The following is a 27866-nucleotide window of genomic DNA, read 5'->3' as shown; positions in this document are numbered from 1 at the left end:
GAGATGCAGCACAACATTATGAGACAAACCCCCTCTCCCTCCACCGCCAAACCCCTGAAGCATCACACTCTCTAAAAGATGCATTAGATTTATCAATAGACCTTTCTTTACTCAACTGTGCTGCAATTCCTTTTGGGAAAAATTGGATTTTCATCAAAGACACAGAAGACTATAAAATTGGAAGCAGATGTGAGGTTGGATTGGATAGCTCTATGGCTGTTTCTTTTGTGGAAGCACTTTTGAACAAACCCAGCCTTATGTGCTCCTTGCTGTCTTGCCCCATGTAACTCTCTTGCCTGCTTTTTACATTTTCCAGAGAACCAGGAGGTGCAGTGTGACTAACTGATGTAAATGTAAACTTCTTCCCTATCACGTCATCTATCTCTTGATTTTCCATCTGTTCCTGTATTCTTTGGAATATATGTTTAAACAATAACCTCAATATTTTGCATTGTTAACAAAATACAAAAAAATACAGGCAGGGCTCTGCACGTAGAGGCTGAATTTAGTCATGGTTACTAGCACTTTTGCTGGCCTGGATGAAGTTTATACCTGGCTGGTATATGATACCTTAATTTACTGGCATGTTTTAATTTGTTGAACACAAGCTTAGATCTCATTTACTTAGAGAAAGGTCTGTCTTCTGGCATATTGATGGTGTTATTAACGTAATTGATGAAGTGGGAGGAGGAGTACAATTTTAAAGATTATTAAATTTTTGGGGGTGCATTTTTATTCAGTGTCTTTGGTGCCACATGCTATGTGCTGCAATGAAAAGGGGAGCCAAGCAACAGGATTTACAACGTTGTTTATCTGTTGGTGATGTTTCCTCAGTTCTGATTTACAGCAGAACTGAGCCCGGGCCCAGTGAAGTACAGTCTCAAATCCACAGCTTGCCCAGAATTCATGAGGGCTTACCCAGCTTGATCCAAGACTTTATAATGCTTAGCTGTGCATTTTGTACCTGCTGTATGTGGACATGCAGTCTCTTGGGAGTTAATTTTTTCCCAGCACAGGGTAGTACCATACGAAGAGAGTCCCTGGTGCTATTGCATTTGCTCCTGAGGGCAGCGTGGCAGCTGCTCCATTGCCAGCCTTCGATTAGATGCACTGATGACTTGGTGCAGAAATGCTGTGCTCACGCAGGGCAGGGGTAATAGCCACGAGCCTGGAGGACCAGTCTGTGTCACTCAAGAGTAACGACAGGGCAGGTTCTCCACTTCAGTGCTCCAAGAACTGACATTTTGGCTCATCCTTTCACTTTAGCCTCCCATTACACAGCTATGCATGCTTTCACTTCCTAGGTCTTCTCCCCATACTCCCTCTATATCATCCCCCAACTTAGCAAAGACCTGCTCAACTACCTCCTCAGTCCACCTACCCTCTATGTGCTGTGCCTACCCCTTCTGTGTCTTTTATGAGCTCCACTTCTTCCACAGGGTCAGCCTCACTTTGGCTGGCTTGTCTTCTTGATTTTCTCACTCCTAGTGCTAAGCAGAGTTGATGGGACAGGAAGAAAGAAAGTGGCAGGATTGCTAAATCTGAACATCTCTCCTGCTAAGCTTGGAGCAGCACTGAAGTTATTTTAAACAAGAGAAGTAATTAACATGCCTTTTTTTAATGGTAAAATGGCCTGTCAGAGCTATCAAAGTGTGGAATTCAGACCCTGAGATTTAACTATGGAAAATCACAGGTGGGAGAGTGAAATGGCAAGTTTTTGATAAAAAAAAGTTACTTAAAATGTTCCTTATGCAAATGCAGATCAATACTTTTCTGGAATAGTCGCACATGAAATGGGATTGTTTTTTGAAAAGTAATTATGTGTAAACCAGGAGATCAGAATTCAGCCATTACAATGCAAAAGAGAAGAGACCAATTCAGCCCGTGGATGAAGCTATTTGTGTGAGGCTGAGCCCACCATTTAAAAGCGCACAGTTCACAGCAGAAGATCTTCCTGACTGTGGGGTCACTTCTTGAATCTCCACAGCTCACCATACGTAATACTGCACAGATTAACTGTGGATTTAAGTGACACTCCCCAAAATTTTGTAGAACAGGTCAGGATCCAGATTCTGTTCTCAACCTCACCTGCAGTTTCTGTCTCATAAAACAGATAAAAATTGGGGTGTAGATGTACTTTTCCCGAAATACAGGGTTACCATGAATCTCTGGCTCTTTTCTGAACTATTAACAATGAATCACTGTTTTTTTACAAGTCTCAATGCATTCACCATATGCCAGGTGTCGCAAGAGCATGAGAACATGTACCAATTTGAAACTGGCTCAACAGCTTCACACTGGCAGTAGTAGGAGTCTTGAGAAGGAACTACTTGAGTTTAACCTTCCTAGTATGGATAAGATACTGTCATCTTCTTGAGCATAATTATCTTTCCACCCCCACCATCTCATCCTTTCTATATTTCCCAGTAGGAGGATCAAAAGAAAGTTACTTAACTGCAGCATTCATCAGATAATCCAAAGGAGACATTAATCTGGAAGACAGTATTACCAAATAATTAATTCATGGGTTAATTCTATCCTTATTTATCTGATTTTCTTATGATTGTGAGTGTGGGTTTCTCAGCCTAAATCCTAGTACAAAGGACTCCCTGCTTGAGGAGAGTGGTCCTGGAGGTGAACAAAGAGAGAGGAAGAAAATGTGTGTCTTCTTCAGGACACTTGCTAGCTACTGATAAGTTTTAAGGGTAGTTATTATTCTCGGCATTAAGATAATACTTGGTGAGTTGCTGAAAAGCTGAAGAACCAGTAAGCAGAAAACTACCCTAATTTTGTATGTATATGCATAGTTACTCAGGAAAGATTTGCACTGAGGCTTATTTCCTTATTGTGGAATTATTACATTTATTTTCTATTTCTCATGTCATCTCCATCTTTTGATTGTTCCGGGTGACCTCTGATAGGCCACTAGAAAAGCAAATCTGTCTTTTCATCAGTGCATTTTCCCATGTGATGCTCTGACAGTACCAATGCTATCGGTGGGTATGTACCAAAGGCAAACAGACCATATAGAGGAGAATCACCATGGAAAGAAGTCAGCCTGTGAGCAGTGGGACTAATAAAACGTGGTTTCCGTTGACTTGGTGTCCTTTGTGCCTTCCCCTTCACGGTGTTGACCTTTCTCCATTTCTTTTATGGTATGCCATTCTGTAAAGAGCAGCATGCACATTGACTAGCTCAGTGCTCTGCGTGCCCAGCACTAGCTGGGCAATTGGTTGCTGCCACCTGTAGCAGCTGAGCTCTGCCTGCTCTTCCCTCAGAGCAATCGCTAATTTGGGTTGGCCAACAGCTCAGAAAGTTTTCTGAGGGGGAGGCTGGGGGAGAGGGAGGGAGTGGGAAGAGGTAAGCAGATGGAAAGTGGCACATAGCACAATCATTTAAGCCTCATTATGTACAAAACTAAGCTGTAAATGGCTGCCGGTGATTACCATTAAAGAAAGTTTATCCAGAATGCAGCAATAAGTTGTCAGAGGTGTGACCGTACCAGTGATACATTTGGGCTGTGTGGCAGTGGCCTCTCCCTCCCACCCCCGTGCTTTAAATGCAATTCCAGTAACTTTCAGAATCTTTTTGTCAGCAATTGTAATCCTGGCCAAACTGGGCTCATCATCCAAAGTCCATTTAATTCCTTGCAAGAGGTCGAGATTGATGCGTGTTGAATACTAGCTCTCTTTCTGTATCTTTACAAATATGGGCATCATATGTTTTACCTTGAAATGCTTCTTTCATACAGACTTCCACAGGCTGTTCACCCTATCTGGGAGATTACACGAGGGAGACGATGTAATAGTTGTACTCTGTTAGCCAGTTTCCGAACATTTTGCAACTGACAGTTTTATCTTTAAAAATATACTGTCTTTTTTTATTAGAAATGATAAGGATATGTCTTATTTTATATATGTGGTATCTAGAAGCTCTAGATAGGTCAGAGATACACACATCTGAGTTTATGGCCATTCAAGTAGATGTATGCTGTAAGTTGTGGTATGGATTGGGTGTCTAGAAAGGAAATGGTGCCTCATTACCCCTAAGCACCTTAGCCAAGAATTACATTTTATTTACACTTTGTTGTGATCTATGTTGAAATCCAAGTTGTAATATATTGTGCAGTACAATGGAAGATACTGAGTAAATAAGGAGAAATTTCATCCTGAAGGAAGGCAACATTTTAAAATTTGTGCCTAAAATTAGGCCAATAAATTATACTCTTCTGGGCAGCTGAGCACCTGCCAGTCACTTCAAGTCAATTGGACCCACAGATGCTGCTCCCAGAGGAAAATTGGCCAATGGTAGTTACTGCTGTGAAAATAACCATAAGCTTGAAAATGAAATGAAATGTTTATTAACATTTTTATCCTTTAGCTGGATATTGTTTAAATCCTATTTATTGATCACAGATTTGGGAGTTTTGCAAAGGTGCTTCAAGAAGCTTATTTAAACATTTGTTTAGGTTCAAAGAAGTGGATTCCAAATGGTGTGGTGGTTTCTGTGTAGAGATGTGTCAAATGAGCTACTGTATGTTTGCAAGTGTTAGTAAAATCCCTAGTGACCTTTAGCTCACATAATAAGGTTGCTATCCAAGTGTCTCTGCTTAAGAGAACTCAGCATTTAAATGTCCATTTAAAAATTGATTTGGTTGAATGATACTGTTCATCTTGTCTGAGGCCCAACATGTCCTAAAGGAGAGTAAAAGGAGTGTTTCCCTTCTCAGTGTTGTCAAAGGAGAAAGAATGATTGTTCCTCAGTTTTGCATATGTCAGCATAATAGAAGCTTAGTCATGCAAATCCTTATTACTTGGCAGTTCTGCAGCAGGGAAAAACAGAGTGTTACCATATTTTATCAGTGTTTGTCATTAAAAGTATGCCCTTCATTGTGCTTTTTAAGAACAGATGTCAAGACAATCTTGAAAACATAAATAAGTGCTAAAAAATATTTTTCTTATTTAAAAAAGGGGAACCACCCTGTAGCTAGTTGAATGAGTTGGTCTTCATTTCCATAAAAAGACATGAACTGTTTATATGCTTTCTTCTACTTCCATGGGGGGAAATAATACAATTATTCAGTTAATGACAGATTTTATTTTACTATTATTTAGTGATTCTGCTAAGTGCAGTAGTGTACTACAGAGTTTCAAATCATCAAGGATTTCTTAGCCCTTTATAGGACTACAGTACATTGTAGTATGTTGAGTAAATGAGCTGTGATAGAGCAATGATTTACTCACGTAGTCCATAGACACACATAAGAGCCAAGCTGGAGAAAAGCTGGCTTTAGAAACATTAGCAGAATAAGACAAAGGGGAATGCAGATGTCAGTCATATTTTAAGGTGCTCTTTACAATGACACAGAGCCAAGTTTATTAGGGACAAGGCCTTTTCCTTTCTCATCTTTTCCGTTATGGTATAGTGTCAACCATGAGAAGATGTGTCTGGTAATTACTGTTGGCCGTATCAGGACAGATCTAGTTGTGACTCACCAGGGTAAAAACTGGCTGGGTCTAAGTCAACTATTTCTTCCAGGCTAGCTAGAAGTGTTTTTTTTGCAAATGAAGTTTTCCTTTCTGGCTTCCTTATGCAGTAATAATTCACCAACTTACTGGTTCCTATGTATGAATGTCGAGAAGGGGGCTTAGATGCTTCTGTGCTGTATTCAGGTACTCTGCTGAGGTTGTGAACACTGATTACATGGTGTAAATCATTTGATGCCTGTTTGTTTCAGATCATCAGAGGAACGAATGAGACCTCTTAACGCAGCCTTGCTCTTTTGTGTAGGTATGCAGAGAGTCGTTGTGCTGCCTGCCTTATCTGGATTACTGGCAGACTCCTCATAGGAGATATTAATTATAGGTGAAGCTATGAATGCCACCTATAATTAAGCTTGCTTGACACTTTTCATCACAAGACCCTGTTTTCAGTTGCTTATAAATTTGTCAAATGTATATTATTCGGACTGAAAATGTACAGACCTGGAGACTGCATCTGGCTGAATATCTAAAGGTTCAGAAAAAAAGGCTGATTTCTGTTTTTTTTCCTGAGAACAAGTTTAAGAGAAATTTGTTGCTTTTTCACTTGTCTTAAAAATAAATATATCTATCCATTTTGTTGAGAAGCTCCAATGGTTTGGAGAAAGAATTCAATAATTGGGAGGTAGAAGGAATGTGTCCCAATGTTGCCAGAGCCCAGGCTTTACAAATGTCCTAGCACACATGCAAGAAGAGCTCAAGAACTGTTAAAATATAGAAGGGATGTGGTGGAAAATAAATTAATTGCAGAGATGTAAATGAAGCTACTTAATAACTACTATTTTCCAGGTTATCATTATATAATCTTTTCACCTGTGGAAATAAGGGGAAGGTCATCCCATTCACAAAATCACACGAGTGATTTCTTGCTTGCAAAGCACTTGAGTAGTACAAGGATGGCATGACAGAAAAGTCAACAGACATTCATAATCCTGTCTTCATAGCAAGTCTTCAGTACAGGTCAGTAAATAAGATCTGGTGCCTCATGGAGAGCAGTAAGAAATAAAGAAAACCCCGTTGAACATTCATCTGTGTAATAATTAGAATTTAGTCTGTCCACTAAATGAGGAAATGGCTTCAGGAAAAAATAGTCATGTCATCCATAGTCCTGCATGCAATGTGTATACCAAGGGGCCTGAAATGCAATTGTCTGGGAAATCTTGGAAGGTTGTAAGTTTTGAGTGATTGACTTTGTATCTGTAATGTTCTTTTAATATGATATTTGGCATATAATTTGCTACTTGGTATTATCATTATCTGTAGCTCAAGCAGTAGAGGAGATAGACAAATGCATGAAAATAAAGTAATTCTACACTGAAGCAAAGAACCAGCAAATTCGTTTCTTAAACCCTTGGACAACTTCCTGTTTTGTCTGCAAAATAGTATTTTTCCTTGGAGAGGAAAAAGGTGTTAGACATAGCAATTTCACTTGGATAGAAACGTCATCACATAAATAGCCTGCTGTGAGTGACATTTTAGGCAGCTCAATCAATTTCCTGCCAGGAGAAAAACCAGAAAAGATCCTTCAAAAACAGTTGTAAATTCAATGCATCCCTTAATTGGAGATATATTGGGATTTACTCATAGATACATATTACTTATAAAAGAATGAGAAAATAGACCTTGCATTATTCTGAAGTCATAACCATTCATATACCAATACTAATTATCTGTTGATTAAATATTTCTATGATGCATTTTCTTTTTTTTTTAACTTGCCAAGGAATAGTGAATCTATATTCTTAATAACAATTCTCATACACAAACACATAGAACTTTCCACTCTGATTTCGAAGAACTCTGCAAAAGTTTCACTGTTCTGTAGGTGGGAAAATAGCAGAGAAAGGTGAGGAGCTTGTCTAGAGCACCACAGCACGTTTGAAGTACTGTGTTCTGCCCAGAGCCTGGTGCCTCTCGACAGCACTGCATCAGAGCTGCATTTTGTCCATGTTGTCTCCTTAGATGTGTGTCACACAGGTCTGCAGGATGCCCTTGCACAGTGAAATAACATAGGTTTTGATTGTTGTTTCTAAGACCACAAGCTTGGTGGAAGTGATTTGAAAGCTAATCAAAGCAGAAAGTTAGAGTTGAAACAGGACTGTAGTTTGCTAGCATATTTAACGCAGTTGTCTGTTTAATTAGGAGGCATTTAAGGCTAAATATTCAAGTGTGGCATTCGGGATTTGATCTCTGGTGCGACACAAAAAGGTGAGAAAAGCTGCCCTGACAAGAAGTTGTGAAAACTTGGGGTCTTGTGAACAGTTTTAAGTTTAGGAAGTTTAAAGGTACAGACACGAACTCCTTCAGCAGCTGTGCTAGTTAGCTGAAACTGTCTAAATAGTAACACCACTCACTTCAACTTCACGTGGCTTTGGGAGTGTTTCTCTAAGGAAGCTCTGCCAACAAATGTGAGGGAGCAGTAACCTCTGCAAAGAAGTGATGATCAGCAGCGGGGGCTATAACCTTCCCCTGGCATGTCTGCATCCAGCAGCGAACATCTGTCCAAAGCCTAACTTCCAAAATTTACAGAACAAAGGTATAGTTTGTTTAACAAACTTGCTTGTATTAGCTAAATAATGGAACGTGCTTTGATTCTGCTGATGCCAGAACCACCCAACTTTTACTTTCCTTACTTAATTAGGATTAATTTATTCAGAAAGCTCAAGGTTTGGGTTTTCAGTTTGTTTGGTTGGTTTGATTTGTTTAAGTAAAGAAAATAGAGCTTAGGTCATGTAAGGCTCTCTTAGCTTAGGAAAAAACTTTTATGCTACTCAGATTTTTTTTTTTCATTAAACTGTGTAAGGGTCAAAATGATGTGTGCAAAATATTTAATGATAAAATTCTCCCAAAGCATGTCAGGATTTATTTGGTATCATTTAGATATGCCAAGCAGATGGGAGTATACACTGCTCCCATTAAGTGTTTGAGGTTTAAACACATGCTCTTGAAAAATGAGCAGTGGTAGAGAAAGCTGCTTCCTACATTTCAAGTCTTACTGGGTACTGGTATCCATGAATTTCTTTACTGACAAAACAGCATCATGAACTTCAAGTAGACAGATTGCTTTTTTGATTTAAGAATGACCAAAACAACACCCAGAACATGCAGAGTACCATCTGAAACTTCAGCGTGTAATGGTTCTTTATGTCACTAATTTGAATTCAAATGCTATTTTTTAGTTATTTTTATAAATCAATAGAAACCAAGTTTTGAAAGTTAGGGCAAATGATCCATGAAAATAATTTCCTCCTTTTTTTTTCTTTCCCTGAGAGTTGTTCTAGCCGTATTCATGCCTGTGAAAGTACAGCACCTGCTGAAGGAGGATAAGGTCAAGTTGAGTGTTGATTCCTACACTTACTTCTTCTGGGCATTCCTTGTTTAAATAATGCATTTGTTTGTTAGCCATAGAATAAGCCAGCGTTGGACAAACCTTGAAATAGCCCAAAACCTTGAGTAAGAGCATTTTGTTATACAAAAGGAGACAGGCAGAAAAGCCCTTGTAAATATATCATCTACTGCCAGAATACAAATATGTAATTTGACAGTATGTTTTTGTGGACAAGAGGAATGAAAGTTATTTTAAGCTTCTCTGTTTTTTCCTCCTACCTTTGAGGTTATAGCTGTAATGAAATACCCCAAATGTAATTTATTCCTCTCTGCGCTTCTTTCAATATGAGTCTCCAAAGCAACAAACATCTCTTGTGGAAAAAAGGGTATCTGAAAACTGTTCCGAGTACTGCAGATGGTGAAATAAGAATGAAAATAAAAGAAATACGGTAAACAGTGTCTACCGAGAAAGGTCCCATGGAATTGCTGAGTGAGGATCACTGACGCTCGGAGTCACGTAATTATGAAACTTAGTGAAGATGAGCTGTTGGGAGATCTCTAATTAGATAGTGCAGCCAACCCGACAGATAATGTTTCCTACATGCGCCACTGAGGGGTGTTACCTAAGGGGTGTTACGTCAGAGAAGTTGGTGTGGTGTTCTTCCAGTGAAATGGCTGAGAAAAGATACAAACTGGTAAGAATACATGGAAAGTTTTTTAGGATGGGTCTTTTTGTGTGTGATCTATCCAACTGTAGGTTATTCAGCACAGTCGTGAAGGAAAACAAAGGTTTTGTATTATCTGGAAAGCTGAGAGGTGAGTAGATACCCACTAGATAGGGGTTTCATCACAGTTTCCATTTGCCTTGATTCTGCCATTTGGAAGATGATAAAATTAACAGCTCATCCTAACTGCTCTGCTTTGCACACATCACAGAAATGAGAGTGGAAAAATACCATTCATTATTTGTAACTTACCATTTTCAAAAGATCTCCTTTTGTACTTGGGGCAGCAAGCTGTGTTGTTTTATGGAAGAATTCCCTATTTACTTTGCATGTAGCTGTTCTTTTAGAAATGTATTTTTTTATACAGGAAGTTGTTAGTGGCTGCCATCAGATGGTTGTTACATCTGTAGAAAGTCTCCTATCTGGGTAAAGATGTTAAATGTGCTAAACAGCTTTCCTTTGGGCTAAATGATAGGAATATTTAAACATGTTTTTAGCTGCTTGTAGGAAGGCAGTAATCAAGCAAAGCAAAGGCTGAGCAGAATTAGGCCACACAGCCTGAGAGACTGGTTCTAAATGCAGCAGAAGAAATAAGTCGGGTAAGAAGCTGCGAGCATGGCTTAGGAATCAGTGGAGAGTCAAGGCCCTTTGGGGCTTATGACTCACTGGCCAGGGAGGCTAGAGCATGCTGAGCAACGTAAGTGGCTGTTATGGTTTGATTTTTTACTTTGTGTGATTATATACTTTGCAAACAGCATTGCACAAAATACAACCGCAATGAACACCTGTTCGTATCATCAGCTTCTTCTTTCTCAGGGATGTAGCCCATGCCTAGTGCTGCACATACAGCTGTGCGGGATACATATCTGGACATCAGGTCATGGCAAGAAACAGGAATGAAATATTCTGCTTCTGAAAGAACTTGTGATACAACGGCCAGAGAAGCAACACTAATAACTTTCTTATCCTTGGCACAGAAGTGAAAATTATATAGGCCACTCTTCACTCTTTAAAGAAACAATTGAGCACTGCTTTAAAGAAAGCATATCTGTTACTTAGCAAAAGTACCAGACAGCTTCAAGATAAGGTATGTGGAGAAGTGAGCAGCATTTACACTTCTAAAGACTGTCCAACTAGGCAAGATATCCCTTCACATTGGTGCAATTCGCTCCAGGTATTTACCTGAGAAGTAGTTTGTGCAGTAATAAAGCCCAATGAGTCAGCTGCAAACAGGATCTGTTGAAAATGTGTGATCTGGCAAAATTCTGGGTGGGTGCACTCAAAAGTTGATAGCTGCTTGTCAGCTTGGACCAGTAATTAATCATGAGGAAGTTAAGAAGGAAAAAAACTGAGCAGAACATGAGTGCCAAGAATATTATCAAAACACACCTAGAGAAAACAGTAAGCTATTATAATTATGTTATTAATTGTAATATTGATTTCTTTATTACAGCTGGGGTTTCCAGAGAAGTCAGTGGGAGCTGTGCATGATTCTGAGGTCTGAAGTAGTATCTTAAATGAAAAATGCACCATATTGCAACAACAGTGAACATCATGAATACAGGAATGAAAAATGGTTGCAAGCTGTAACCCGTCTGCATCAAAGTCAGCAAGGAAAAGGCATGTTGTACCCTGTATTATTTGTAAAGTAGAACATGATCGTACAATTAAAGGCTTGTGTCATAGTGGATACACGTAGGGAAAGCACTGCAACCTTGATATTCTCTTCACGTACTAGGCACAATGAGCTACTTTTTTTTTTGTGTGTGTCTTGCTGTGCTAGCAGCCCCATTGAAATTATGGAATAAAATGGGTAGGCATGGTATGATCTGTTCTTTAATAATTGCAAAACACTCTAGGATCTTCAGAAGAAGGATGCTCAAGAACTGTGAAATAGCTTTTATTAGACCAGGGTGGGAGGGTGGTGAGGGGATGGAAATGATATCATGGGCCCTGGTTCAGAGATTGCTTGTTTAAATCTATCACGTCTGAGTGGGGCACTTAAAGGCATGTTTAATGCCAAGTGTATGAAACCTTGTTGAATAAGTTAAGTATCAGATGAGTCAGGTGTATGCTTGTATGCAGTTTGCCCTCTTCTCGGCTCTGTTAGTCTACAGCCTGGGAAACTAACTGCGAACAGTGAAAATTTGGCAATGGAGCTGGCTTCTTACCCTGATAAGTTGTAACAGACACATGGGTGATGCTGCCTGTTAATTTAGAAGGCATTTAACACTTAATCATGCTTGTCTAGTACAAGCCAGGAAGGACACTGCTTTCTGCAACCTCTAATTGGGTGCCATCAGTAATGTAACCTAAGATTGTCCCAGTCAGCAACTGTATTGCCTAATCAGCAAAAGCGTATGCCCATTGGGGATCAGACACAGATAGGCGGGAGAGAGGGAGAGAGAGATCTGAACATATCTACAAGATGAGCGGCATGTCAGGAGCATAGAGCATGTCTAGATTTATGTGCTTTTTGGCAGTGCTAGTGAGCTATTAATCATTTCTCATGAATAGGGCTCTTGTAAATCAGAGGTAGGAAACACATTTCGTGGATAATCATGGCAAAAATGTCAGCTTTGCTATTTGGTCATATGCTGATAGGATGCTTAGCACCGGAGCGGACGCAATCACACACATAAAATCAAAATAGTACTCCCCTTACATGATGAGTGGGAAGCAGGGAGGCAGTAGAGAGGTGAACTTTTCATCTGTATTTGAAAAGTAGGGAGCTAATATGTAATAACAGAAAGGGAGACCTATAGTTTTTTTAAGGTGAAGCTTTACTGAGGGAGTCACACCTGAGTTCTAGTCAGCATCTGGATATAACACAACACATTTAGTAAGAGACACTTTGCATCACTTTAACAGCTGGCTGATCAGTTCATGGTTTTCCTTTACATTTATTGCCCTGCAATTTACAGTATATGGCCCTTACGTGCAAATACCTCATTAGTCACAGGGTTGCATATTTCATGAAGTCTACTGAATGTGCTGTCAGAATTAAATATTGTCAGGATAACGAGCAAGGGTGGGGTTTTTTAGCTTTATCACTGAAGGCAATGTTCAGGGTGAACAGCAGAGTAAAAGTAGCTGCAAAGCAAAACGCGGAAGCTCTCCCTTCAGATTGTGCAAGGCAATTGGCTCTGGTGTATGAGACCTGTCGCTCAAGGACTGACATTTAAAGAGCTTTTGGAAGTGAGTCCTGTGTGAGGGAGGTGAGGGAGAAGGCCTCACCCAGGGCTTTCCAGTGCGTTACTTGCTGTAACCAGTTGGAGCTGAAAATCTCAGTGGCTAAATCGGAATTAATGCAAAATCGTTCTTAGGTTAAATATAATGGTGTCCTCAGTGTGCTTTTGGCTTAAGAAATTTCCTAATGTTCACTGCCTTAAGGGAGCATCCCCTCCGCCCCCGCAGTTTGTTCCATTGGCCTCCAGTCCTACGCTGTTTCTCTATAAATTAGCAACATACAGAAATGAAATTACGTGTAACTGTTGTCCAAGTTAATGCTGGTCGCATCTGCACTGGGGAATGGTTTTCACACAAGTGCCCCGGTTTTGGGTGCAGCCTTGGATAGCATCCGTAGGGGTCCTGCCCCTCGCAGGCACTGGGACAGAGACTGCCGGGCGGCTGTCCCGCACTGCTGCTCCGAACGTGCTGAAGTAACAACCTGTGGGAGACTTTTAACTGCATTTCCTGGGAGTTGTGGGAAGAAAGTCCAGGCTTTTGAAACTCCCTGGGAAACATCCATAAATCCCCATGAATCACAACCATTTTTAAATCCCCTTTCAAATTAGAAGTCACAGCTTTTGCCCAGGAAAAAAAAAAAAAGTGTTCTGAAAAGCACTCATGAGTTAGCTTGTAAACAAAAGTATCCTGACAGTGACCTGTGCCAATGTTTTTCTGTATTTGGGTCAGCCCAAGATAAACTGGGTCAGAGCTGGGCTTGGAGGTGGGGGTGTGCTGGCTCTACAGGCGTCACTGTGTTTGGTGGTGGTGGTGTGTCCAATGCTGCAGCCTCACCCCGAGATTCCTCATATCTCCCCTTAAACGACATCAGCTGAATTGTACTGGAGTATTTCCTTCCACACAGCTAGAGTACTGGCTTGTGTTTTTAGGGGGATTTTGTTATTCCTATAATTCTTGCCATTTTCAGGGTTGTGACACTTAGGGTAACCATGTTATATCGCTGGGGATGAATTTGTCCCCAGATAACTTTCATCCATCAGAAGGGGTGATTTCAGTGTGCTTGGTTTCTCAGGCAGTCTTAATTCACTATTGCCTGGCAGTGGGGAATCAGCAGAGATTCCCTCTTACTTGAAATTCAGTGTGTCCCATCTACACTTCTTCAGATTTAGAGTGTTTCTATGGTGGCTGCAATTCAGGACAATTCAAAAAACCAAACAAACCAGAGAACATACTTCTTCCAAACTGGTATTTCAGCATCTTTTTTTCTTTCTAGGTTTTTGTTGGGTTTCCCCCCCTCTAAAACATTCCCGGTAGGTGTTACCTCATTCACAGTTCTGAAATTAGTTGTCTGTTTAATGTTCCCAGACCTCAGTCACAGTCTTAGAAGTTCTGTAGTTTCTGTTATCACTGTCCCAGGAGTGAGGTCTAAATACCAATGAATTTCTGGAGATGTTGAGAAAGGAGTGGGGTGAGAATCAGTCTGTTAATATACTATGCTGACCTCTTTTTTTTTTTTTCCTTTTTGCTTAGATGCAGGCTAACAACACATTTCAGCTGTCCTTTCCTTTTGCTAATTTAACAAAGTTGATATTTTTCAGGATGTGGGTCCATGAAGCGGATTGTTCCCTCTTGCCACAACTCAGTCCTGCTTCTCCTCCTTCTGCTCCTGGCTTCACAGTTCTACCTCCTTTGCACTGTCATCCTTCTTGCTTGTTGTATGAGGCTCTATTAAAGTGTTTGCTTTTGCTGAATTGCTCTTCTGCCTGGACAGTGAGTCGAAGTGGCTCAGGGCTGGTACAGAGGGAGCAGCAGGAGCACAGGGTTAGGAGAAGGGGCTGGGGGAGGGAGAGGAGGAGGAGGAGGGATGGGAGAAACAAAGCTGCTTGTTTTATGGCAATAATCTAAACCATGCGCTCGCCAATGGGTTTGTGCAAAGCCAGCTGAAAGGATTTGCTGCATTTGCCACAGGGGCATGAGAAGGAGGCAAAGTCCGTGCCTCAGTCGCTGTGGTTTGATAGCCCGCTGTCCCAGCGCCCTGACAGACCTACAGCGGTGCTGCACAGTCCGACAGCAGATGGTGGTACCCTGCTTCCTCTGCATCCGAGGGATGTTGCCCCACCATGGCAAAGGCATTGGATCTGGACAGGAATCAACTGCCGAGCCCATACTTCTTGGAGCGGTGCTGGGCGTGGTCCTGATTAGCCATGAAGGATGCCTGCTACTTTTTGTTTCAATTTCAGGTGCCTTGGGAACATGCATGTGTCTGCCTCTCAGACCCATTATCTTCAGAAAATATTACTCCACAGCACTTTTAAAAACGATTCAGATACTTCTAATGACTTGTTACTTGGGTGCCAAATAGAATAGGTAGAGCAGGATATTTTTCATCAAGTTCTTATTAAAAAGAATGTAAAAAACATTAATTGATACAAAGTTATAAAGATCTGGGCCTCCAGTTATTCTCAGAGCCCTCAGGGTGAAATTAACCCTCAAGTAGAGGCTTTTTTAAGGCTTTTACAGCATGCCAGTCCCATGGGGGGTCTGAATAAAGATGTATTATGGAACAATTTTACTGCATAATTTTCAAGTTCAGTATCTACCTGGATCTTCTCAGTGTTTAGCTGACTTATGGTCCTGCAGTACAGATATTGATCCCTAATCTTAGACAGATTGAGAGTTCCAATATAAAGCCACATTAATATATTTGTCAACTTGATAAAAATCTGACCCATAATAAAGCAATACTTAATGTTTAAGTATACATAGTATGTAAATATTTATTATCTATTTATTATATATGAACCTGAGATTAGGCTGGTAGCTATATGTGATATATTATAATTATACATATATACACATCATATTGTGTGTACATGTAAATATATATTAGTTTTAGCTTTTGTGGAGAAAAGTCAGAGTAGAAAGTGGGGTGGTGAATGCCACCAGTTTTACTTTGTGATACACTGAATAAAGCATGCTTCCAGTCCAGACTAAAGAAAATATTGCCATGACTTAATATGACATTTCTAACTGGAGAATGTAACTTCAGAACAAGAGTAACTGGTTGTACTTTCTTATAATGCTCCCTGTGATTTGATGCAACTTTTCCTCTGTATGTTTTCTTTAATTTTTATGTTTTATGTGAAAGCTGAACAGACTGAATTTGTTTGTAATTTGGAATTTAAAGCAAGGCTCTTTGTTAAAAGCCCAGAGGAAGTTTCCATATGACTTATGGGCCATTTGGGCTCAATTGAATTTAATGGGTTTCAGCTGCACCTCCACAATGGCTTTGAAGGAAGTGAAGGGAGATCTATAGGTCTTAATTGCTCAAGACTGGCTTGTTTCTCTTGAAAAGGCTGTTTGCAAGAAGCAGGTTGGGAGTATTAAAGTATATATCCTGAAAGCGATGAAGGAACTGCCGTTTGAGGAAAGGACTAGGATGAAAATAGCTTTAAGATGTTACTCAGCAGCTGAACTAGTCAATCTGAACTGGTCCATGCTAAGTTCTTGTTTGTTTGCTTAAAAATAATCGAATTGGAGGGCATGGCTAAGCCAAACTTCCTTTATTGTCCTTTCAAGAAAGGAATGGAGATCTTGGAACTGACAAGATAAATTAGGCTGAGACCAAAAGAGAAACCCAAACAGATAGTCCCCTTGGCCTCTCTCACGCTGGTTGACAGACATGAGTTTTTGAGTCAGCAGGTGAACCGTGACTTCTAAGAGCAGTGCTTTGTTTATGCTTCCACTGTACAAAGCATTTCGGTGGAACAGAACAAATCTAACTGGGCAAATTTCCATTTCTATTTCATATTTACTTCTGTATGTGCATCGCCAACTGGCCTTATAGATTGTTGTTACTAAGTTTGCTAACAATATCCCTGGCTTCGCATTAGGAGGTGTCTGACCCATAAGAATCTCTTATGACCCTGTTTTCCAGGCAGGCAGCAGAACATGTGAAATGCAAAGTTAAGAATATAAAGGAACTATTGTATTACTCAAGATAAGCCAAGAGACCATATTACAGGAAGTTAACCTTTGGTGTACTCTATCATTTTGGCCGGCATCATACAGGCAAGTAGGAAGGGGACATTCTCCTGAGGTACCTGGCAGATGAATGCCAGATGGTACTGTCATAATACACAAAAAATAGCTAAATACCGACCAGTTGTGTTCAGTACAAAAAGAACATTTTTCTTTTTCCGAATCCTGCAGGGCAGAACTCAGACAAGCATCTTAATGCAAACATCGCAGTAATGGAAATGTGAAGCTGGAAATCCAAAGAATTCTCCAAAAGCTTTAAGTAGCTTTTTAGGCTCGATTCATTTTGGGTCTAATGGATCCTCAAAGGGGAGAATGGTTTATCAAAGACAAGCATTTTAAGTACAGCATGTATATGCGGTAGGTAAATGGGAGTTTGTTACATCAAATAGGAAGGCTCGATGAAGAACAAAATGATGGAGGTTTGCTCATGAGGCCAGTGCTGCCTATATTGTCTGGCTAAGTAGACCCAATCCCCAGCCTAGTGCCTAGGTCAAATTGAGGGATTCAATTTTCTGTGGTGAACTTACTCCCTTGTTGGTTTCTGAATCTCAGTCAGGAATGTGTAGGGAAAAATCTCAGGCCACCATCATCACCAGCACAGTGATTCAGCAGTGTCTAGCTGAGGGGAAATGTGTTTACTTTTCCCATGTTAAAATATGTCCATTTCAATTTCCATGCAAGATTATAAGAACAAAAATATGCTGCCCTTTAGGGGAATGGCATTTGGCTAAATACCATGCATTGCTACAAACCTTAGATGTGAAGGGCCACATGCAAACATTTACGTAGAAGAACATTATGGATGTGGAGCTGTGTCTCTGTCCTATAGGAAAAATATTTCTGACTGCCTGGCTCTTTCAGGCTATGAAATTTATTGCCTGCAGCTAGAGGCCGAGTAGGTAGGTGTGGTGCTGTGACAGAAACTGAACAGTTAGCTCTGCCCTTCGTCTCTTGTCCTTAAATCCTCTCCATCAGGCTTTATACAGCCTGTTTTCCTAATAGCTGAGCTTACCTAGTTCGCTAAAGCAATACTCTTGTATATGCAAGCCTCAGTCATTATTATTCTGTATTCTGGCCTATTTGAGATTAGAGAAGCCTTCCTCAAAGCTTCCCAGAAATGCTAACATTTGTCTGTTCATTGTCTTTGGTGGCTGCATCTTCTTTCATTAACTAGGGTAGCTGGTGTTGAAAACCAAACAGAAGGTAATGACAGACCACAGCGAGCTGTCTGTTGCTGCAGATGGAGGATACCTCTAGGATTTGGGTCAGAAAACACTTGGCAAGAGTCCCTCTGAATTCTTCTTGTCACATGTTGAGGAGGCCTGCTTAATGGCAGAGGTGAAGAAGGAAGCAGAAATCTTAAAATGGCTGCAATACGATTTTTTTTTGTTGTTTTATTTTTGTTTAGCATCAAAGCTATTTACAGCATATCTTGCCAATTTAGTCATACTGTTGCTGTCATGGTCTTTTCCTGATTCTTCACTTTCAGAACAGGAAAAAAACCCCACACGATCCCATTTAAGTTTGCAATGGCAGGAAGAACGAGGCTTACTTAGGCCCCCTTTAGAACCGGACCTTGCAGAGGTTCTGTAAGAAGCCATTTGTTTTCTTTAAACACAGTTCAACTTGACACAGGCGTGCACACACACACATTCAGATGGTTTCCACTTGAAATTCCTCATCTAATCCAAATAGCTCTCAGCCTTGACTGCTGAGCTGTGAAGGGGCTCCCGCTGCCCTGTGCCTCCCCAAGCGTGCGGCTCTCTGGGCCGGGGAAGGTCGCGTGCTCACAAATTTTGCACACTTTTGCTTGCAGATTTGCCTTCAAAAGCTTTGATCCCCCTTTCTCTGCTGCTCGTGAAATGAAGCAGAGTGGTATTTGAGGGAGTCCTTCATTACTTTGGAGACTCTTTATCATGCACTCTGCTGTTTTGGGCAGAGTAAGTTTGAGATTTGCAAGCCTGCAGAAAGAGTCGCTGTGTTTGAGGTTGACAATCGGGCAGATCCACGTGGCCTGGAGAGGAAACAGGAGTGAGTTACACCATTACGCTGTCTGTACCCTTGCTACTCTGTGTAAACTAACATCCCGAATTGTTTATAGTTCTCCAGTACAGTCTTTTAAACAAATACCTTTTTTTTTTTTTTTCCTCTTCTAGAGTACAAATGGGTTGTTAAGATTCGGGATGGATGGGCGGTGGCAGAGCTGTTGGACCCTACTGCACTACTCTAACTATTGGCTTACAGACTCTTCTGTCCAGGTAGTCCCTTTTCCCTCGGATAGGTTAGAAACTGGCAATGCCCCAACACCCTCCTTTGCCAAGAAATGGTCTCTTGATGCAACTGAAGCTGCTGTGGCTGCAGGCAGGGGAGGAGGATGCTACAGACATGAGGCTGGCCTGGAAGGAATGACTGTAGAGATGGGAGAATGCCCATGTTTTGTTCCAGGTCCTGGAAATGCCAAGACTGTATTGCCCTGACTTTGTCACATTCCTTTATCTTTATGGGGACCTGCAAATTCAATTTATCAATCACAATGCAGGATACCAGCAGCTTTTTTTGTATTTAAGCAGTGGGAATTGTTTTGCACATATATCTCCTTTGTCTGCATATCATCTGGAGAAGTACTTGGTGTGTATATACATGTTGACCAGACTTCTTTATTTGTATTGCCATTCCAGTTGTGTTGCTCATTGATCCACAGGATTACATTGGGCTCTACAGAGGTACAAAATCATAGCACTTCAAGATGCACATTTAAATATATCATATCCATTTTTTTTCTTAGAGAGAGAAGGAAGCTATTTTGTTTCGTGTTTTCAGTAATGTTTATTATTTTTTTGTGGCTCAAAACCACGCGAAAAGAAAAAACAGAACAAATAAAATGACGCAAAGACTTTTGTCCAAGAAGCTCACAAACTAAATTTAGACTGAGGTGATGAGTTAGGTTAACAAACAGAAGTGGAGCAGTAGGTTAAGGAAGGACAAGGCTTATAGAAATGAGGTTAAATGCAGTCCATGCAGTACACCCTAAAACACTTCCTTATGCCCTGCTCTAGCCAGATGCTGCAGAAAAATGGCCACAGATTAGCTCTCAGGGACAGGGAACTGTCTTTGTGATGTTTGTTTTTATAGTGCCTAGTTCAATGGGACACTAATCCCCATTTGATGTCCCTGAGTGCTATAGCAATACAAATACACACAGAATAGTAGCAATAAGATCCCTTGGCCCAGCTCCTTTCTGAATGCTGTGCCCCTTTTTTTGGCTGAGCCTACCTAAGAAAAAGGAAGGACTATACATCTCATGGGGATGCAGCCATTATTTTGGGTGTTTGTTCTTTTTGAAGTTTGCTCATCCCTTTCAGAAAGGTTGTTTCAACCTGTGATTAATTTGATATTAACCCTGCCCTTCTCCCTGTTTGATACTTAGTGATATCTGAAATGTTTGGATCTAACTACGTAGAGGTAGGAATACCAGAAAAGAGGACCATATAATATCTGGGCATAATTTGAAGCCCAAATTCTGATAAGGAAGTGGGAACAGGACAAATGATTTTTTTTTCTATAAGAAGACAGTAGTTCTTAAGAGTAATTTCCCAGAAACTCAGATGCTTGCAAAAGAGGCATCAGAAAACACTCATGCCTGACTGAAGGTTTTTGCTTCTGATGTCTGAAGTGAAGCCCAGGTTTGAAATGATTGTTCCCTGGCCTGCTGAACCCTGGTAGGTCCAGGTCTATCATTGCCCAGCAAGCTTGCCAGAGTCAAGAAGGTCAGGAGCTTCATGGGCTGTGAAATGTATGGTGTGCTCCATCAGGATTAGCGTGTGCAGTTGGCTCCAATATGCTGGTCTTTGGAATTTAAGAATAACCCGGAAAAGTCAAACTGTGTTTAGAACTCAGTTTTACATGTGGTCTGAGCCCAGTGTTCATGCCTCAGACATGCTTCTAACATATTTTGACCACATTTTGAGGTGTTAAAATTTAGCTGGAAAAGAGTTTAAACACTGCTGCTTTACGGGTTTGGGCCCCACAGTGGCCATCATTCTCCACTCCTTTACCTGTTATTTCATCCTTTAAGTTCAGCTCCCTCCAGAAGCACGAGCTCTCATGCAGCTGGTAATTCTTATGTGTCAAAGTAATGTGGATTTGGGTCCAGAAGACATGGTCAGTTTGTCTAATTAGCTTCCTGTCACTATAGCCAAGGCAGAAATTTAAGGTACAGTAACTCATTTTATAGTCACTCTATCTGGCACTGAATATAGATTGGAAAAATTCTTTGCTTGAGCAAGATGTGTGGTAATATTGTTATGCTATACTAAAGTGCTCTTTAAAAATAAATTAGATTCTCATGAGTGCGAGAGGCTAGTATCCCCTACCACAGCCAGACCCGACACAGGCGAGTCTCCTCCTTACCCAGGACTGCTAAATTCTTCTGTGAAGAGGAAAGCCAGCCAAAAAGCTGTACCCTACTCTTTTTCTTTCTTTTTTTTTTTTTTTTTTTTTGGTGATCCCTAAAGGATTTGCTGTTTGGTCTTCAGAAAGGCTAGATAAAGCATTAGCTGTGGACAGAAGAACACATTAGGAGCCACACCTGTTCACCAGGGCTGTGCACGCACATGACCCTGTGCCAAACCAAGCTGATGTGTCAAAAAAGGGTCCCAAACATTTAGGGCAGAAATACTCACTCCGTTTGTAAGTAAGTGCTATTTTTCTTCCAGGTCTTCCTCTCAGCTTCCAAAAGCTGTCCCTTAAATGTTGCTTGTGAACGGAAGAAATTACACACTTTCAAATTCTCTCCTGGGGAATGAGGGCTCATATCTCTCCCTCTCACACTGATACTGTAATTTCACACTTTTTTTTTTTTACCAGCAGTTGAGCCTCTCCTTGTTATATATGACGTGCATGTTTCATTTTCATTAGGGCTTTTATAGTTTGAGAGGCCTGATGAGGAAGGGAAAGGGAAGTGGCTGGGTGGAAGGGCTGCCTCCCGCAGTGAAGGGGTCACGGGAGGCAGCGGCTCCCCCAGACAGTGCCACTTTTGTCCTCCACGCTGCTGCCCTCCCCCAGATGAGGCAGGGGTTTGCTGACGCTGAAGCCTACAGTGAGACCACAGCCTTTACGACTGCTATCACGAAGCAACATTTACTTTTGGGGGGAATAAGCGCGGCTGGAAAATGGAAGACATCAACCAGAAATACCCTCCTCTGCCTCGCTGGCGGGATGAGACCAGGGCATAGGGAGCCTATAGGTGATTAGCTGAGCTTTTGCTTAAACAAAAAAAGTCCAATGTGGTACTTGTTGAATGGAAACTTAAGCTAAACTAGATAGGGGTCAGGCTCTCTGATGACTGATGATTTACAGCAGCTAGGAGCTAGTCCATTGTATCTGAATAATGTCATGTCCTGACTGTGGTTAATTGCCACCCAATTATCAAAACTTTCTGCACTGATCATCATCTCAGAACAGCTCACACGTTATTGGTCTTGTCTTTCACCAGGAGAAGGGCAAGACTTGGAACCCTTTGTGGGAGAGAAGATGGGAATGCAACTCACTGCATTTCTCATCTTGACTTAACAGGGCCAAATGTTTAACTTGTTGAAGAATAGGTTGACAACTACATGGAGGCTATTCCTTTCCATGCCCACTGATGGGATGAGCTCTCAGGCACTTGTGTAATCACTGCTGGTGCTAAACTGTTTGCCTGAAGAGGGTTGTGCAATCTGAATCTGATGTCCAAGCACTGCCGTGAGTCTTCAGTGTCTGTGTTTTAATTGCTTATGGAACTGGTCATATATATGAAGAAAACGGAATTAAAGTAATTTAGCTGTAAAGAAAATATTTTTATATTAGAAGCCATCCCAGACCAATAAGGTTGTTATGTAGCAAAATTAAGCTAGGTATATCTGTGGGTAAGCATATACAGCTTAGGCTTTGAATACTCGAAGGATACTTTTCCTCTGGATGTCTATTACTGATAACGGAGCAGCATCAGAAGTGTTAAGCAGGTTCTCTGAGCGCGACAAAAACTGATAGGTGTAGTAATGGCCTATAAACTCTGTGTTTCCTGAAACGCAGCCCACACTGTGCCATGCATCCAGACTTCCTTTGTATGAAACCTTCGTGTACTCTCCCGATTCTTCTCTTTCTGCATTCCCACCTTCCTGCCCCTTGGCATCCATTCGCGCTGACACGTTATTAAAGTTGTCTCTGAAGCTGGCCCAAGGAGTCGTACATATTATTTACATCACAACAGAGCCTGGGGGCATCAGACAGGGCTGGGGGCCTGTTGTGCCAGCTGCTATTCAGCCTTTAAGTACAAAGATAGTCCGGCCCAAAGAGATTTCTATCTTGAATTTTAACAGGTAGACAGAGGGAGATGATTGTTTCGCTGATGCTTCAGACTCTCCATTCAAGTTGCTGTGAGCAGTAGTCTTTAGGAAAACCTCCTCCTCTGTTGCAGGGGTATCACAGGAGACTCCCAGATTGAGATATCCCGAGTTCATCACTAGCTGGTGGTGCAGAAGCCACAGCAGCCAACCAGTGGTGTGTAACACACACCGGGTAGAATTAAAGTGAACACAAAGATTTCACAGATTCATTGCGAGTCCAATCTAATGCTCGTATTCAGAGCATGTGCGTATTTCCACCTCAAAAGAAAAGAAAACAATCCCCCCAAGTCCCTCAGAATCAACCAGATTTTTTAAAGCTTTTCACTGGAAAAAACCCTTTAAATCATCTAAAGCCATGTTAGAAAGTCAGTCTGTAAGTATACAAAACACTGGAGACCATCATATGCTAATCTGAGCTTAACAAAACACATAGCATTACCAAGTGTAATTATACAGTCCAGCTATTAGTAGCTTTACCTCTGGCTGTTCTCCATCCTGCTTTCAAGCTACATCCTTTCCTTTCATCTTATTCTACACCACATGAAACAGGTGAGCTGTTCCCTTTATATAGCTCAGGGCTCCAGTCACATGGCTCTCAAAGCTTGGTATCTTCATTTAATCAGTTAAAAGAATCGAAATAATCAGAGATCTTTCATGAACTCCATGCCAAAATTTAATTCTGTTAAGCATTCAAAGCTTACCAAGTTCAAAAAATCAAGGAAAAAAAATTAATTAATTTTTCCTAGGAATACCTACTTTGAAAAGCTGCCCTGGGGGGTACATTTGTAGTTTAGGAGAATATCTCTCACAAATCGCCCATACATCACTGCTAGCAAGTTCCACAAAAAGAGAACTCCAATGCTTTTTATTGTCAAGGCAACACCGTGGTTTCTGCATCCCATTTGTTCATGCATAGATAGTAACAGCATCCACTTTTTATCTGATTTCATTTGAATTTTTATCTTGACTTAACTGCTACTGATTTCTTACAGGAAAGTACAAGTTGTTTAGGGTTATCTTCACCAGTAACAACTTTTGACAGCAAAGAGATGGTGATACTTCCCCTGAAGTCTGTATTTGGTACCTCACCACTGGATTAGATGACAGTGCCAATGAGTTAAACTGGATAGAGCACTGATTTTCAGTTTTGGTGTCCTTGAATGCACGGGTGGGACTAGTGAATTATTTTTAAGGGGTCTGTGAAAGGTAACTCAGATAAGGCAGACTCATGACAATAGGCTTAAACTGGTTTGAAAGGAGCCTGAAGTGCCTCTGGAAAATGCTGTGGGGTCTGCAAACTGGAAAAGATTAGAGCCCTGCTATCTGCTCTGATTTAGGAGCTTGGGTCCGTGTTATCTGTTGTGCCATTCTTACTCCAGCAGAAGATTAACTTCACATTCTTGCATATGGGTATCTCGGGGACCTCCTCCCACCAAGACCATCTGACCCCAGAGAGTGCAGATATTGCCCTGACAGGCACACAGCAGTTCTGTTTCTAACCATCCTATGTTTTTCTTTACAGCATCAGCTGACCTGATAGTCGTCAGTGGGTACATGAATGTCATGACACATCACAGGTCCCAGGATTAGGCCTTCTGAGAAGCTGCAACAGTACCTTGTAGGTAAGTCAAATATTTCCTGACCTTCCTATATTCCCGTGAACAAAACCAAGGAGACATCTTACTGAATTTCTATCAAGATCTGTGCTGCTTTTAGCAGTAGAGGAGGCTTAAGTTATCTTTTAGTACGAAAATAAATAAAATGTGTGTGGGACTTTGATTGTGAGACGAAGAGCTGTATTTTCCAGGCAGAGAAGTAGTTTTGCTGTGAGTTCATCTACTCTGTGAAGTTACCTTCCTGATATGGGGATCACTTTTGTGTATGTTTGCTAAAAACCTCTGGAGACCATCTGGTCCAACCTCTTGTTCCAGACAGGGTAGACTTTAAAGTTAGGTCATGTTGCTCAGAGCTGTGTCCAGACAAGCTTTGAGTATCTCCATGGGTGGAGATTCCACTCCCCGGGCAACCTTTGCAGTCGTGAAAATTTTTACTCTCATGGTATTTTGACCCCTTATATCTCATCAAAATTTCCCTGGTGTCAGCTTGTGCCTGTTGCCTCCCATCCTCTCACTGTGCACCCCCAAGCAGAGCGTGGCCCTGCCTTCCCCATGTTCTCTCATTTGGCAGTTGCAGACTGCAGTATGACCCCCCTTTACCCGTCTCTTCTTAAGGCTGAACAAGCCCAGCTCTCTCTGCCTCCCCTCCTACATCGTGTGCTCCAGCCCCCTGGCCACGTTGGTGGCCCTCCACTGCATTCGCTCCAGTATGTCCTCAGCTGTCTTGTACCAGGGAGCTAAGGCAGGACACAGCATTCCCAATGCGAGCTCTTAAGTGCTGAATACGGAAGAATAATCACTTTCCTCAACCTGCTGGCTACGTGCTTGCTGAAACAGCCCCGTGTTTGGGGCTGAATCATAAGGAGGAGGTGGCGGTAAGCATGGGTTGAGGATGGATATGCTGTAGGGCACTGAGGTAACACTGCTATACACACTCCCATCGCAAGTAGGATGGCAAGTAGGATGGCGTGGTTTCGGCAAACAGGGTGTCTGCTCACAGCTTACCGCCCCACCCTGCTGCTCAGACAGCCGAGATGCTTGTGAATCACTGTAATTCAAAAAGAGAGTAGTTTGCTTTCAATTGCCACAGCTGTGAGCTGCGGCACTCACGCAGATGATTCACAAAGGGCTCAGCCTCCCAGGCCCAGGGGTTGGGGAGGCCACCGGTTGCAAACGCCAGATATTGCAACCTCATCTGTGTACCAGGGGTCTCACATGCACCGTGGGAGTTGATGGGATTAGAATTAAAATCTCAATGGTTATTCTTTCCCCTCCTTTTCCTTCATTCCTCTGCATTTGCTGTGGAAGCTGCTGGGGAGCGTGTTAACTGATTTGTTTGCTGATTTGTTATTGGACTTGGCTGGAGAACTGTTGTGGGGAATTGTGTGGAGGAGAGTTGTCCTCTTCTCCTAGCTTAGCTTAGGAAATGTGGCAAGGTCACAGAAGAGCGGGCAAATTTCTTTGTCAAACAGTAGATAGATTTCATATGGGCCATCACAGGAACTCCAACCTTAATGTTACCACCACCAACAGTCTTACAAGAGCTGTGAACTATTTGGCAGAAAACTGGCAGTTTTGTAACCAAAATCCAATTTTGCAGGAAAGTTAGCTTTGTGTCTTTTTTTTTTGGATACTGTTTTGCTGTTGCAAAAAGCAATACATATGGAAACCCATTAGAGCCTAAGGCTATTGTTGATACAGTCTTGACTCATTCTTGGCAACCCTTCTTCATCTTCCTTCGATAGCTCAGCTGGTAGAGCGGAGGACTGTAGGCTGCTTGTAGAAAGTAATCCTTAGGTCGCTGGTTCAATTCCGGCTCGAAGGAAAGGTTTTGGAGTTTTGGTTTGGTTTTTGTCTTTCACTTATTTCTGGAATTTACAACTTTGCAGAGCTGCCCTTTCCAACTAAATGCCTCTTGAGACCCCGTGAGAAACTTAGTCTACTTAAAACATACCACTTTCAAGGATTTCATTTTTACTACCTGCCTTGTCTGCTTCAGCTGATTCTTACAGCAATGGTGCTTTGACCTTTGCCACTTCTCTACCTAATCAGTTGATCCCCATCGTACGAGCTTCTCTTCTGCAGGGGCTCAACACCTTCCACAGACCCCTGTTAGCTAGAGCAGACGAGCAGACGCACAGCGCAGAGCTTGCAGAGCCTCTTGTAGCTGAGTTGGGTGTGGAAAATGGAGGGAGGTCCAGTTACTGGGTCCTCCTTGTTCTGGTTTCACCACTTTTCCTATCCCATTCTTGCATTTTGAAGTTCTGAGGTTTTGAGGCGGGGGGGGGGGGGGCGCGCGCTAAGAGAGATGGGAGAGAAAAATCTTTTCGTGAGGACAGGAACACCATGGTCATTCAGGTTCAGATATTTGTCTGAGACAGCCACTACATGCAATAATCATTGGCCTCACAAATGTTGTGAATACCATTGTGCACTGCTCTGAGGTGTATCATTTCCATGCACTGTCCATTTCAATGAAGAATTGTAAAAGTTGGGGCTGGCTACAAGGGAAATGGGTAAGAGAGAGGCAGTAGAACCGTGTGAAAGGAGACCACAGGGCAGGTTAAGGAGGCGTTCTAAGAACTCATTCATACAGAAACCAACATCAGAAAATTTCAGAGAGTAGAAAAGAGGGCACTATGATCTGTTAAAGAAAATTTTGTTTCACACAGGAAACTGACTCAGGGAACTCACTTTCATAAGACACAATCAGCTCTGAGAGGTCTGTAAGAAGCTTTATTAAAGAAAAGATTAGAGGTTTTTAGATGTTTATATTAGATGAGACGACATTAGGGATCCAAATCCCAAAGCTCATACAAAGCTTCTCATGCAAAGCATCTCCTCATGCAAAGCACAATGCTAAGCCAAACAATGATAGGAGAAGGAGGTGGCAACTTTGGTTGGTCTCTTACCTTTCACTATGTTATAAATATATTAGTATTGCTTAATGAGAAATATTTGCTAGAAGTTGGGTCAAATGCGTCAAGGAACCAGGACTAAGCTAGGATGAATAATCAAGCGATTATATGCAATTTCAGTATT

At 41.5% G+C, this 27866-nt stretch overlaps 1 long non-coding RNA gene and 1 other non-coding gene across 7 annotated transcripts in view; both read left to right on the top strand.

The window, feature by feature from the left end:
* LOC142042349 (uncharacterized) overlaps positions 1-14594 on the top strand; it is a 37791-nt gene extending 23197 nt beyond the window's left edge. For 4 of the 6 annotated variants that reach the window (XR_012653718.1, XR_012653720.1, XR_012653716.1 and 1 more), the window contains 2 exons: positions 6330-6500; positions 11046-11477. This is a non-coding gene — a long non-coding RNA (uncharacterized LOC142042349). Of the gene's footprint in view, positions 1-6329; positions 6501-11045; positions 11478-14379 lie in introns of those variants that run through there. The other 2 variants (XR_012653719.1, XR_012653717.1) reach the window with 2 other exon arrangements.
* An 11965-nt stretch (positions 14595-26559) lies between these two features.
* On the top strand, positions 26560-26649 carry TRNAY-GUA (transfer RNA tyrosine (anticodon GUA)). The gene is given in 2 exon segments: positions 26560-26596; positions 26614-26649. It is a non-coding gene; the product is annotated as a tRNA-Tyr (tRNA).
* The last annotated feature ends 1217 nt before the right edge of the window (positions 26650-27866 follow it).

Source organism: Buteo buteo, chromosome 20 (assembly GCF_964188355.1).
Source record: "Buteo buteo chromosome 20, bButBut1.hap1.1, whole genome shotgun sequence".
Taxonomy (NCBI): domain Eukaryota; kingdom Metazoa; phylum Chordata; class Aves; order Accipitriformes; family Accipitridae; genus Buteo; species Buteo buteo.
Note: the sequence above shows the minus strand (reverse complement) of the source record. Positions and strands in the feature narration are given on the sequence as shown.